Source organism: Humulus lupulus, chromosome 6 (genome assembly GCF_963169125.1).
Source record: "Humulus lupulus chromosome 6, drHumLupu1.1, whole genome shotgun sequence".
In the NCBI taxonomy this organism is placed as follows: Eukaryota; Viridiplantae; Streptophyta; class Magnoliopsida; order Rosales; family Cannabaceae; genus Humulus; species Humulus lupulus.
This window is the reverse complement of record NC_084798.1, coordinates 194069016-194084294: the sequence shown is the minus strand read 5'-3', so window position 1 is coordinate 194084294 and position 15279 is coordinate 194069016. Positions and strand designations below refer to the sequence as shown.

The following is a 15279-nucleotide window of genomic DNA, read 5'->3' as shown; positions in this document are numbered from 1 at the left end:
CATGCGAGTCGCTGAAATGCACCATGATTGTGCCAGCTTGCCCGTCATTCTTTCTCTCTGATATCTCTCCCGCTGGACCTCTATTTTTCTGTGAGGTATTTTTTTTTGTTTTTTTAGCATTTAGATTTCAATTAATATCATATAATCAATGTATATATATTCAGTTTATTTGAGTCGAATGCCATTTCAATAGACACCAATTTCTCAGCATAGAGAGAGAGAGAGAGAGCGAGAGAAGGAGTCGCACACAGAGATGGCGGGTCAGATTGTTAAAGCGAGGAGGGATGGAGGCATGCATGACGTGCCCTCTTTGTAATAAGCTCTTGAGTGAAGCTACTACCATCTCTCTCTGCCTCCACACGAGTATGTTCCTTCTCTCGACTCTTTCTCTCGTCAATTCTTCTTTTCTCTCAAGTTTTTCGATGATTTTTGTGATCTGGGTTTGCTTTGTTTTTGCGTTTTGTGTGTCTGGGTTCTTCATGTTTCTGTGATTTTTTTGATCTGGGTTTTCAGCTATTATGGAATTTGTTTCCAATTTCTCGTCGAATCGTTGTGTTATTGATTTTCATTGCACGACCTGTTTGTTAATTTCAATTCCGTATGTGTAATTTTTCTTCTTTGCATTTTGAGTTGCTCCTTTTTTGTTTTGGTGTGTGATTGCTCTAATACGGAAATTTTAACGAGGTGAATGAGGCATTGATTGAGTTACACAACGTGACACAGACTTTTGCTAGAAATATTCAGCATTCCTTTTCAGATTCTGATCTTTGAGTTCTAATGGATACACTGAAGGCAGTGTACTCTCCCTTTGAATCATTTTAACAAAGGTAAGCAATCATAAACTTTTTTGCACTTCCACATTCTTCTAAAATATATAGGTTTTTTTTTTTGAAAACTTTTTTCTGTTATTTTTTCTTCGTTATATACTAGATTCTGTAAATGTTATAGTCATTTTTTTATTAATGATTGAATATGTATATAAGGTATGGACAGATGGAGCGGGCAATCCTTTCTTCTGAAATTGCTGTGGTGGATCTCAGGGGAGCTGTTACTCGTGGTGTGGGTGCCCAGGGGATTGAACTTAGTGAAATAGTTCATAGAATGGAGGAATCTATTCCCCATATCATTGTACTTCTTGAGGCAGCTGTAGAAAGGTGTATCAACTTTACTGGTGGTTCTGAGGCAGATGAACTAATTCTTGCTCTTGATGACATAATGTTACAATGTATCTCTGCTTTACAAGAGACACTAAGATCATTAAGAGTAGTCTGTGGAGTAAATCATGATGGTGTTGGTTCAAAGAAAGAGATGGGACCAGACAAGAGAGATGGCAACATTGCACGAAAAGTTTAATTGATTTCAAATGAGGAGGAATGGTCCATTGTTCAAGGGGCTTTGCAGATCCTCACAGTTTCAGATTGTTTAACTAGCAGGTCCTCTATTTTTGAAGCTTCCTTGAGAGCTACTCTTGCTAGATTAAGCACGACTTTGTCTCTGTCAGTATTTGGTTCAAGTGTGGACCAAAGCCCATCACATGTTGGTGATGACAGTAATGGAGAAGCATCTGTGGGTGGAAGGGCTGCCTTGGATGTGGCAGCAGTGTGACTTATTGACATTCCTGAGAAGGCCCGGAAGCTCTTTAACCTTTTAAGTCAGGTACATGATACCAATATTTCAATTTCAGAGGCATATTAGCTTTTAATGACTGAAAAAAGATTTTGTCACATTCCTTGCTGGAACTTCTTGTGGGGTAAGGAGATGATGCTCACAAGTTTTACCTTTTGTTATGTAGTCTAAAGATCCCAGGTTTCATGCACTTCCCTTGGCATCTCAAAGAGACACAGCATTTGCTGACACAGTAAATGAACTTGTATATCTGAATTATTCATTTAGTATGGAAATTTTTGAATCCGAATTATTCATTAGTATTTTTATTGTTTTTTGTTCTGTATATCTGATCTATTTAGTCTCTATTGATCTTGCTCCTCTTAGTATAGTATATTTATTTATATGATAGATGTTTTTGATCTGAATGTGTTATACTCTCATGTTACTCGACGTTATGGTGAATATCTGGCATTTAACTTGCAAGACTGAAGCTTTTTTAGTTGTTGCGTTATGAGCTTATGCCTCCCACCAAGCAATTTAGTGCAGTTTTTGATCCCTTGAAGCACACCACAACACCCTCCCTTTTTCTTTCTCTCTGCCTCAGCCCTCAGGCGACAAGCAAGAACAAGGGCCCAGATGTGGTTCTCTTTTTTTCTCTATCTTCCTCTCCATGCGTGTCCATTCTCAGGTGAAGTTTTATTTTTAGCTACATATATATATAACTAATTAACCTATGTATACATATGTTTGTTTGACTAATTAACCTTAGTTTTTGAACATAAATTTCAATGTTAAGGTCTACCAATTGAATGATGATGGAAAATGGGATGATCAAGGTTGGGCATGTCACTCCTGACAATTTGGAGGTTTGTTCTTTTCCTTGATCCATTCTTATGCACATTTAGTGTTACAAATTTTACAAACCCTTTCAAATAGAGTTTTTTGGTGGTTGCTATATATTGTTTGTATTATGACTGAATGTGAATATCATTTAGTCATTATTACACAACGAAGAGAAGAGCTTGGTTTTTTTTTTTTTTTTTGTGATGGCATTACTTTTGCATTTTGTTAGTGCATATGGAATTTTTTGAAAGCAAGAAGGTATTTTTTGAAAACATCTTTGGTGCATTTTGCTACTGGTTTAATGGCTTAGAATCTGCTGTGATGTTATAAATACCTGGCAGATCTCAATCTGTCTCCTCAACTCAAAGTTCTGGTTTTGAACCTCTTCAACTATCAAAGCTCTTTCTAGCCATGACCTATCAAAAAAGTAAGGGCTTGAATTCTAGCCACGACCTGTCAAAATGCAAACGCCTCCATTAGTCTTATTTGAAGTACACTCATAATATTTGAAAATATCTCATGAAAGACCATAACTCACCTTGTGCTCAAGAATATTTTCAGTGATAGACTTTTTCATCCATTTTTTCAACCTCGTTCTTGAGCTGGAAAGGAAATAACAACACAAAAAAACTAACTTCAGACACAATTTGTTAAAATACTGAATTTATTGTATGTGAAACTCAAGTGAATATAGTAGGCTGGTAGAAATTTCTTCGGTACCTCTTCTACTGCCTTATCTTTAAGAGTTTCGGTTGCTCTCAGTGACTTTATTTCACCGTGAGCAACCCCCAACTCCCTTTCCTTTTCTGCAAAATGATGGAAAAAAAATAGTATCACTATAAATGCATCTCGGTGTACTTACAGGATTATATGAACTCATTATTAACTTGTTAAAACAGTAAAATACAAATATAATGATAATACATATTGATATACATTACTGTATTCTCTTAATGGCAGCAAGTTGTTTGACAACTTTGATTTTATTTGCACTGTATTCTCTTTTCATATTTATAGCTTTGGTAAGTTATATTTTATATGATAGTTATGGGATTGGCTTTGCATTCACTTGTTATATTATTTATTTATTTTAGTTTTCATCTTGCAGTTGTTCCCAAGCTTTGTTTGAATCTTCATTTTTTTTTTCTATTATGCTTATTTATATTTGGATTTCTGAATTTTGTTTTTTTCATGTTGATTATAGTAAGTAATGATTTGGATTCACACAACCGTAGTTGCTGATATATTAATTAAGATGTGGATTCCCTTGTAATTCTTTTTGGAATTAAGATATGGATGAATATGAATCTTATGGCCTTTATAGAATAATGCATTTGATAATGTTTTTTCGATTTTTCTCAAGCTCCCTTGGGTATATTACTTAATTCTGTAGTAGGATATGATCTTATTCTTAATAGTGCCTACCCTAAAGTGAGAAGCTTTTTCACTAACCTCACGAAGACATGCTCCAGAGTGGAGCTCTTTCTCCGCCTCACGAAGTCACGCTCCAGAGTGGAGCTTCTCTGCCTCACAAAGTCATGCTCCGGAGTGGAGCTTCTCTGCCTCACGAGCTCTTTCTCTGCCTCAAGAAGTCACGCCTCACGAAGTCACGCCTCACGAAGTCACGCCTCACGAAGTCACGCCTTCCAAAGATTTATCTCTGCCTCACGCCCACTATCTCAGGTTCGTTTCTCTCCTCGGCTTACATCTTTTTTAAGGAACGATGCCATATGATTCATCCCTGATAATACAAATTGTTGGATAAATGTTGTAGTTGATTTGCTTACTTTTGCTCCTCTCCTTTTCTTTTTCATAGCTGTAGTTGATTTGATAAAAACCCATCTTTGATAGAAACTAGATTGATATGTAATTTTACAATATTTTAAGTCAAGAGAAACAGCTATGAAGATTATAAGATATTGTTATGTTCAATGGTTTAGCTTTAAACCAAAGTATTTTAAAAATTCTCATATACTTAGCCTTTAAAAATCATCATCTTTTCAATTAGTTAACTACCCACTTCAGGAATATGATATAACCACTTTAATCTCTAGCTTATGATGATAATGATGACGGAAATAAAATAAAGAGAAAATAGACAAACTGGGGTTTAGGTGTAAAGTACAATTTAGTGGGGTTGTTTTGTTTTTAACATGGAATGATAATATAGCATCATAGATAACCAAGAACACCTACACATCTGATCATAAAATGAATTTTATTCATAACTATGTACATGAGAAATACCAACTGCATTGGGACAGCTTCAAGCTCTTACTTTTCTCAACTTGATGACTTGAGAAACCGTGTACAGCTGAGCAGTGTTGCTCTGCCATCCGTTAGTTTTTATACATTTATCAATGCACATAATGGGTATTGTCTTCGATTTTTTTTTTTGGTTCAACATTATCTTTCTGTTTTAGTAAAAAAAAATTTCTCAATTTCTTGTCTTCGGGTTTTTCTTTTTCTAGTTTAAACTGTTCAACTATATCCCCTGACGGGTCATTGGTTGCTGCTGGATTTTCAGATTCATCGTTGAAGGTTTGTTCTTGATTACATTTTCGTTACATGTGACATGTCAATTGTTTGTGTTTTCTACTAAATTTGGTACACATTGTGCAGATTTGGGATATGGCAAAGGTTGGGCAACAGGCTGTTGGTTGTAAGTCAATCCTTTGTTTCTACTGTGTTGAGATATTCTTGCACATAAATCAAAGTTAAAAAAAAGATATGCACATGTTTTACACTGTAAGTTTTCTTTGTTTAATTACATATGCACCTATATCTATAGAATTTATAACATTTAAATTCTTTTCTTTCTTTGTTTAAGATATATTTATTGTTAAATCTTATTTGTGTATATCCTAAAACTAAAAAGTAAACAAAGGAACAAAATAGATCTAAACTTGTCTAGAAATATCTGGTTTATCACTTCATAATGATGCTGATTTCAGCTAAATTCTCCAAGACCTATCATTTGAATGTTGTTTTGATTTAGTTTGAGATTGAGTTTGAAGAAAAATAATACAGTTCTGGTTTTTTCTTCTGTTTATCTGGATTTATGGCTTGATAGAGATGATAATGGGTTTTAAGTCTCAAATACAGTAGTTTTAAGGAAAAACTGAAGTTTAGGTTTATATTTTTGCATTGAATAGTATTTTTATTTTTTTCTATGAAGTTTCAGGAAAGATAAATAATATTTAAATTTGTGATCAACTTATTTATTTCTAGTTGGCCAAATTCTTAGACAATTCATAGTTTGTGGTTTGATTTTTAATTTGAAGATATGTATATATATGCTCATGCTTGCTGATTTTTGTTGATTTTGATGTTTGTGGTTATTTTTTATTTAAGATATATATTGGTTTCTTTAACTTTTATTGTGCTTGAATGCATTTTTAATTGAAATCAGAAGTAATTAACTAGCCATTGATTCTCATGGTCTTCTAAAGTAGCATCTTTCTGATTATAATGTAATGTTATGAGAATACTATCATTTATTATTCATTTTTAGAATACTTTTGACAATAAATTTATTGATGTGGAAGAAATTGCTTGCTTTTGGGTGCATAATATAAATTACAAATGACTTAGACACTTAGCTATGCTTATTTCTATATGTTTTGTAGGTGCACCAGTGGCTGTGAGGTTTGATGGTGGCAGGGCTTGGAATGGCGAGGTGTAGGCTCGATGGTACGTATCTCTTCTCAATCTCTCTCTCTCTCTCTCTTCTTCTGATTTTGTTTTCCCTCATAGAGAGGAAGGATCCTATGCCATTTGTTCTGATCAATTTCAGGTGATTCAATTGTATAAAGTTGTTTCTGTTGTTTTTCAGTTTTGGGAGAGCCTTGTTTTCTGTTATGTTATTGGTCTCTGGTGTCGTGGTTCATCTTTAACTTATTTCTGAGTATGGTATTTTGATTGCTGTTTGATAATGGTATTTTGGACCATAAGACGTCTTGTCAAAAGTTTTATTATAGTTTTTTCATTAAAAAAATCTGATTTATTAAGTATTAATTTCAAGTCTATGTGTCCATGTCACAATGTAAAATTTACTTTGCAGTTGATATTTGAGTTTTTTGATTCTCTTTTAATGTCTGCCATTGCATGTCACATTTCCTTGTTTTAAAAAATAAAATAAAATATTGTCCAGGGATTTGTATGAAAGTTAAATAGCTTGGGAATTTGAGTAAGAAAATGTCCTTGTGAAATTTATCTGTGGTGCATTGATAAGTTTTAGATAACTGCTATGGCCAACTCTGTTACACAAATGTTAATGTTAGTTTACAAGTGAAGTTGCACTAGTGGCCAACTCATCAATTTTTTTCTTGAGAGAAAGGTCAATCTTTATACTCCAACAAAGGATCAACCGAATAATTTATTAGTTGTCTAACATGAGTGACTCTCCTCCACATAATTTAATAATAAATAAACAATAAAAATTCATGTAGGCTTCCCTCACAAAACATTGACATGATATTGCATTCTCTCAAAATCTTTTAACAACTTGAGCCAACCAAGTTCATTGAGTGATTGGATTATATTTCTTATGAGAATAGTTTCATTCTTGTTAGCAAGCAGTTTTATATTTGCTGCTTATCTTTCTCTATTTATTTTTCAGAGAGTTTGAACAAGTTCCCTCGAAGGACTAGTACACCATCTGGGGTTCACAGTCAAGCACAACAAGCTGAAGAACAGCTACAACATCAGCAACAGCAGCAGCAACAATAGCATCATCCAAACTATAGTTTGAAGTAAAAAATGTTCAAGATTATAAAACTTTATTATGTTAAGCTTTCAAATTTAAGTTAGAACTAAGATCTCATGAAGTATACGCATTCATGGTTTGAATTAGTTATTGTTTAATGTAATACTTATGGTTTATCAATCTATTGAGAATTACATTTTATGATTAATTTTGATTTTGTTTATCAAAATATAATAATGAAAATCTTTTAATTAAAAAAAACCATATAAGTATACTTATCAAAAAATAATTTAAAATATATTATCCACACTAAAGTAACAAAATTTTATTACTATATGTTATGATTTAAAAACATATTATAAGCGTAAAAAATCGTTATGGTTTATATAATATAACAAACTAAAAATGTTATCAAAATAATCAAATGTAACAGTTGAAAAGTGTTATGAAAAAAGTATAAGATTAAACTTCAAATTTATAACCAAAAACTCTATCTAAATGTTATTATTTGAATATTATAGCAACTAAAAATGTGTTATTGAATAGTTTAAGATAACATTGAACATAACATTCAAATACTGTAATAGGAAAGACAAGACTTTAAATAACAGGGGCTATGTTAGCATTTTCAGAAGTGTTATCAATAGTCCCAGTTAGCAGTTTTTAAGTGTTATGAATACTATTTTTTCTTGTAGTGCGTACAGGGTAAGGAGTCGTACAGGGTAACCAAAGGGAGGCATGAGAATGCTATAATGCGCCAGTAGTCAAGGCAAAGAAAGGACCATGTGTAAACAACATGACAGTAACCTGCTGCCAAGAGAATGAAGGAACCGATGAGGTTGTCAACATGGAAGTTGACGTTGAATGAAACACTCTACTGGAGCTCGGAGCTCCTTTTAACGAAAATTTATTGTTATAGCAAATTTCCCAAAGCGAGGGAAACAACATCGATCCTCGCTTTGGGGATGACGTCATGGGAGCAGGACCAGTCGAAGATCTTGACGAAGTCCTACTAGATGAGGAGGACCCGACTAGAGTAATCAAAGTCGGGAATGAGTTAAAGGTGGAAATTAAAGCACAGTTGGTGGAATTTTTGAAGAAGAACCAAGACGTCTTTGTCTGGTCACATAAGGACATGGTTATAATTTCTCCATCCGTGATAAGTCATGTCCTCAATATAGACAAGAAGTACCCACTAGTGCAACAAAAAATGAGACTACTTGGCAAAGACCGATCTCAAGCCTTGAAGGAGGAGGTCGAGCGACTCAAGGAAAACTGTTTCATAAGGGAGGCCTACTACCCTGATTGGGTATCAAACCTCGTGTTGGTTCCAAAACCAAAAGAGAAGTGGAGAACATGCATGGACTTCACAGATCTGAACAAGGCCTGTCCAAAAGACTGCTTCACACCACCCAGAATAGACCAGCTGGTCGATACAACGGCAAGACATGAAATACTATCATTCATGGATGTGTATTCTAGGTATAACCAAATAAGTATGCACCCTCCCAACGAGGAACATACCAACTTCCGGACAGACAAGGGATTGTACTATTATAAGGTGATACCATTCGGCTTGAAGAATGTAGGAGCCACCTACCAGCGTTTAGTGAATGGTATGTTCCAAGACTTGATCGGCAAAAATATGGAGGTATACGCTGATGACATGTTGGTCAAGTCCAAAGAAGCTGGAGGGCATGTTCAATACTTTGAGGAATGCTTAGAAAGTATAGCATGAAGTTAAACCCTCTCAAGTGCTCGTTTGGAGTTGGTTTTGGTAAGTTTCTCGAATACATAGTCAATTCATGTGGAATCGAGGCTAACCCCGAGAAGATCAAAGCATTGATAGACATGAAGTCACCTACCAAAATCAAAGAAGTGAAAAGCTTAACTGGGAGAGTAGTTGCCCTCAGTAGGTTCATATCAAAGTCTACAGACAAGTGTGTCCCTTTCTTTAACTTACTGATGGGCAGCAAGAAGATCCAATGGACTGAGGAATGTGAGGAAGCTTTCCAAGCTCTGAAGGAGCACCTTGCCCAACCTCCCGTCCTAGTGAAGCCAATATATGGTGAAGTACTATTCATCTATTTGGCAATCACCGAGCATGCAATCAGTGCTGCTTTGGTAAAGGAAGAGAACATGGTACAAAACCCTATATACTATATCAGTAAAAGGCTAGTAGGTGCAGATTCTAGGTATCCCCCTCTTGAAAAGCTAGCCTACTGTTTAGTAATCGCCTCTCGAAAGTTGCGTCCATATTTCCAAGCTCACTCGATCTGAGTCCTGACCGATTAACCACTGAGACAGGTTCTCCAGAAACCAGAGGCCTCGGGATGATTACTCAAGTGGGCAGTGGAACTAGGACAGTTTGATATCACTTATCATTCAAGGACAGCAATAAAAGGACAAGCATTGGCATACTTCATAGTCAAAGGCACCAACCTTGAAGGCTCTTCCTACCAATCGGAGAATGGAGATACTCTTGTATGGAAGCTATATGTTGATGGAGCATCCAATGAGCAAAACTCAGTTGTAGGAATCATATTGATCACTCCGGAGAATCATCAAATCCATTGCACTCTCAGATTTGGATTCAATGCTTCAGACAACACTTATCTCCGGTTGTACATGCACAATCCTTGGAGATATTAAATGATTCCTAGCTAGTGGTGTACCAAGTGTTGGGGGAGTATCAAGCGAAGGGACTTAGGATGGTGCAATACCTGAACAAGGTGAAGGACGTGTTGACACAGTTCAAGGGATATTCGATTACACAAGTCACGAGGGAGCATAATGCCAATGCTGATGCCTTAGCAAAGCTTGCCAGTACCAAAGATGCAGACACCTGAATGTCGTTCCCACCAAATCCTTGGCGGAAAGATGCATAGCTGAGCAGGAGGCAAATTTATTATTTTCGAATTATCTTTATAACAACCATTTTGCTTCAATGAATGAATAAATTTAATTTCTTAAGTTTCACTTAATTCTTTAAATTTCTTTCAACGAGGGACTTGTCCTGTAGACCTGTCAACCCCATCGAATCATGTTCGATTTTGGTCCTTAAGGGACCTATCGACCAATAAGATCCAAACAACAGACTGGTGCGAGGACCTTGTTGCCAAATTATAGATCATGTTCGATCTTGGTTCTTGAGGAGCCTATCGACCCATACGATCCACACGAGAGACAGGTCCTAGGACCTTGTCGCCAAAATATGGATCATGTTCGATCTTGGTTCTTGAGGAGCATATCGACCCATACGATCCAAATGAGAGACAAGTCCTAGGACCTTGTCGCCAAATTATGGATCATGTTCGATCTTGGTTCTTGAGGAACCTATCGACCCATACGATCCAAACGAGAGACTGGTCTGAGGACCTTGTCGCCAAGCTATTTGATCAAGTTCGATCCTGGTTCTTGAGGAACCTATCAACCCACATGATCTACAAGAGAGACAGCTCCTAGGACCTTGTAACCAAATTAATGGATCATGTTCGATCTTGGTTCTTGAGGAGCCTATCGACCCATAAGATCCAAATGAGAGACTAGTCCGAGGACCTTGTCGCCAAACTATTTGATCATGATTGATCCTGGCTCTTGATGAACCTATCGACCCACACGATCAATAAGAGAGACAGGTCCTAGGAGCTTGTCGCCAAATGAATGGATCATGCTCGATCTTGGTTCTTGAGGAACCTATCGACCCATAAGATCCAAATGAGAGACTGGTCTGAGGAACTTGTTGCTAAAATTTTTGATCACGCTCGATCCTGGTTCTTGAGGAATCTATCGACCCATACGATCAACAAAAGAGACTGGTCCAAGGACCAGTCGCCATCATCAAAACATAATCGAATTTGGTCCTTGAGGTACTGATCGATAATTTGATCTAAGACTCGTTACAGGCTCGATTAGCCCATCTAGACTCGATTGGTCCAACTTAGACACTTCTGTCTAGAATCATTATAATGAGTACACGAGAGATTACGTAGATCATGATTGACACTTGCTACACAATATGCATCCATATATAGGTATCATCACTACTAAGTATGAAATCATCACCCAACTACCAATGGGGGACAAGCATTTGCTGCTTGCATCATTGGGTGAAAAGGATAATACTATGTGTCTAAATGCTCGAAGCAAGGCATGGTCAAGTAGCAAGTGACCAAGGCTTTTAAACCCATGATCACTTGGGGGCATATAGTACTTACCGATCGGGGTATACACGAGCAATGAGGGCGTGACCTTAAGTACTAAGCAAGCTTAAGTTTTTCTAGGACATTTGTTCAACATATGTTCCGAAAGTGCAAAAAAAGAAAACAAAAACAAAAAAGTCTTCGGAAGGGAGATTCCTAGCCATGTCCCTTATGGGGTGGTTGGCCTATCACCCATGGGGTGGTCGACCTGACCATTTTGTTCATGGTACTTGGTGAAGTATCGTACTACTCACATTACCATGGTTGTTATCATGAAAAACATAAAGGAGTAAGGTTAGTATGGCACATGAAATATGTGTTCAGAGTATGCTGATACCTAAACCAATGAGGGTTGTGAGCTGATATACTTAGTAAGCATTGGAAATAAAAAAATTCAATCAATACACTGAGTACTCATAACAAAAAAGCATAAAGGCATAAAATGTCATATGAAAAATTGTCAAGTACAAGGTGCCCCACTAATGGCATAGAAGGAAAGACAGATTAAAAGACCAAAAGAAGACTAACTAGGGCGATGAGTATCATCTGAAACACCACCCTGAGCCTCGACAGCCTTACGAGCCAGACACTTCCTAAGCTCCTTTGCTCGCGTGTTCTCGGGAAGAAAATCTAAGTTCAGATTTTTGTTGGACTTCCAGATCAAGTAAAAGCAAGAGAAAGTTGTCTCTGAATACTCCTCTCGACCCTTGTGCCGGGCAGCTTTGACCTCTTGCTCTTTCTTGACCAGAGTGTCCTTCCACAATTGGTACATGTCAGCAATCAGCTTATCTTTCTCGGCTAAAGACTGTTGGAGCTGATCGGCAATTTTTCCCTCCATCAAGGTTATCCTGAGGGGGTGCTTGGTATGGGGTAAAGTAAATGTGGGAATAGGTATCTAAATCCCTTCCTATGTTTGGTTCAAACTTTAAGGGGGTAAAGTTAATAATTTGTGTGGGCCCTACATATATTTTAAGGGTAAAGTGAACCCTTGTGTACACAAGAGTTTCATATTACCTCCATCCTAAGCCCATCTACACTTTCCTAGGCAACTCAACTACTCAAAACAAACACCCCCTGAGAGTCAACTTGGTCACTTCCTTCTGTTTGAGCTCCACAGTACTATAGAGGGTGTTGATCTCTTCATCATTTGAGGCAATGTCAGCATTCCTAGAGCCAAGAACTCGCCTAAGGTCCAGCACCTCATGGCGGACAGCTTCAAGCTCAGAATGAAAGTTGGACCAAAATAATCTGCCACACCCCGGAAGTATGGATGAAGAGGAAGTAGGGCACCAGACTTGATGGCAGAGCGTGTCCGTCGGAACCTATGAATAGAGCGCTCCTAAGGATGAGTAGCCTGGTGATGAGAGCCCTCGATATGTTCTCTCTGAGAAGAAGAGTGATGGGGAACCCGACTGGTATCCCGATGCAAACAGCATTGCAAGGAATCTCGCTGACTGGGCAGACTCTACTGAGAAGAATGACTTTGCTGGGATGTGCCCCGAGAGCCACAGGAAGTACTATGCTGAGAAGAGATTTGAGAAGAGTCAGGCAAAGAACCTTGGGTGATGTGCTGGACAATAAGAAGATTATCTTTAAAAGTTGGCCGAGATGTCTGTTTTACTCTCGCCATTGGGCTATACCTTTTCAAGAAGTCTTCCTCACTGAACAAATATAAAGCAGAGCGAGGGAGAATCTTTTTCACCCTTTCCAAGAAATCCTGGGGAGTACGCTCACTTACTGACTTGTCTGATGAAGAGGAGATGGACATCTGCAATAGAAGAAAAATGAAGATTAAAGTTAGTAAATGAGCATAATGAAGCCAATAGCTGGGGGCATATCCATGAACCAAGGAGTAAATATGAAGAAATCAGGAGTAAAATTCTATATAGGGGGTCGGCCTAGTGAGCCTAAGCCTGGGCCGACCACCATGAATCTATCAAATTACGAAGCATGAAAAATGGGGCATAGGTGGTCGGCCTACCACCTTAGGCCGACCACCCCAGGGATGCAAGCCTCAGAAAAGTGCCAGAGGACCGTTCAAGTCTCCAGAAAAAATTAATTTTTATAGTACAAGGAAGGCCCCCAAAAAGATCAATTGAGATGAAAAAATTATTTTTAGGGTCCCCGGTGGTCGGCCTATACTTGGGCCGACCACCCTGGATCCCTGAAAATCGCCTAAGGCAAGAGAAAGGAGGTACTCGGCCCATGAATCTCTAGGGGTGGTCGACCTAACCTTAATTCTAGGCCTGGAAATCGCCTAAGGGAAGGGAAAGGGAGTACTCGACCCATGAAGCTCTAGGGGTGGTCAGCCTAACCCTAATTCTAGGCCTGGAAATCGCCTAAGGGAAGGGAAAGGGAGTACATTCCTCAAAAATTCAAAGTGTTTCTTATAAATCTAAGCGCATTTAAATTAAAGGATGTGAGAATTAGTAGAAAGCACTTACCAAAGATCTAAGTTTGATGAGGAACTGGAGAAATTAGACTTGGATCTTGTTTAGAAGTGACGCATAGAGTAGGAATGAGAGGAGAAGACCTACATATAACCTCTCACGTAGACAAGATATTTTTAGGAATTCAAATTTCCTTGAAAAATATCTATATTTTTAGGAATTTAAAATTCCTTGAAAAATATTTATATTTTTAGGAAATCAAATTCCTTGAATAACTATCTTATATTTTTAGGAATTAAAATTCCCTGAAAAATATTTTTTATTTTTAGGAAATAATATCCTTGAAAAATATATTATATTTTTAGGACTTTAAAACTCCTTGAAAAATATGTTATATTTTTAGGATTTCGAATTTCCTTGAAAAATATATTAGATTTTTAGGAAATTAATTTACCTTGAAAAACCTAATTATTTTTAGGAATGACTAATTATCCCTGAAAAATTAGTGTTGAGAAAATTATCGATAGTTAAAAAAGTACTATGTAATGTCCCGAGGGACTTGAATATTTAAGTACTGCTATGGCATGTTTCTCGGGCCAGGATCAAGTTTACCGTAAATGTTGAAAACATTACAATAAACTTGGGGGGGGGGGGGGGGGGGGGCAAATGTTATCCCTCAAAAATACGAGGATGACGTGGAAAATTAGAATGCGACACGTGACATCAAAAATCAGGGAAAAAATGACAAAGTATTGAGAAAAGACCGACGGGCAAAAAAAATAGGTCCAGGACCTATGGGGAAGTCGACCAAGCCTAAACCCCCTAGGGGTGGTGGGCCTGACCCCTACCCCTAGGGGTGATTGGCCTAAGCAGGCCCAAGAGCCCTAGGGGTGGTCGGCCTAACCTCTACCCCAGGGGTGGTCGACCCCAGTGTTTCCAAGAGAGTGGTCGTCCTGACCCCTACCCCAGGGGTGGTCGACCTGACATGCTCAAGAACCAACTGGGTGGTTGGCCCACCCTATTCTTCATAGGGTGGTTAGCTCAAACCCCCAAGTACACTTCACTGAGAAATACTCACTCTCGTTCAAACAGAAGATCAATAGGCCTAGCACCCAAAAGGTCACAGGCCTAGCACCCAGATGATCAACAGGTCCAGCACCCAGAAGGTCACAGGCCTAGCACCCAAGCTCGGGTCGTTGGACCTAGCACCTAAGTCTCACAAACCAACAGAGACTTAACATCTTCCCAGAGGTTTCTATCGTGCATTATCCACCACGATCTAGAGAAACAACGAGAAGACCCACAATCTCATAGTCATGGGGAGGTGGACACGTATCTCCACTACCTGATAATTGTGTACCAAACCATGATCTCCTGTAACGTCTCAAATTCGCTATTAAGGCTTTAGGGCCTTGACTAGTGTGCCTGGAGGGCATAATGGGAATTATGTATGATTTTTATGATTAAGATGCATGATTATGATTTTAAGCATGTTATATGACTATGTGAATTATGTTATGTGATAATT

At 37.8% G+C, this 15279-nt stretch overlaps 1 long non-coding RNA gene across 1 annotated transcript; it reads left to right on the top strand.

Annotated features, from left to right (window-relative positions):
• The first annotated feature begins 4737 nt into the window (after nucleotides 1-4737).
• Nucleotides 4738-5113, top strand: LOC133784380 (uncharacterized). The gene is made up of 3 exons (XR_009871312.1): nucleotides 4738-4824; nucleotides 4923-4992; nucleotides 5074-5113. It is a non-coding gene; the product is annotated as an uncharacterized LOC133784380 (long non-coding RNA).
• Nucleotides 5114-15279: the final 10166 nt, after the last annotated feature.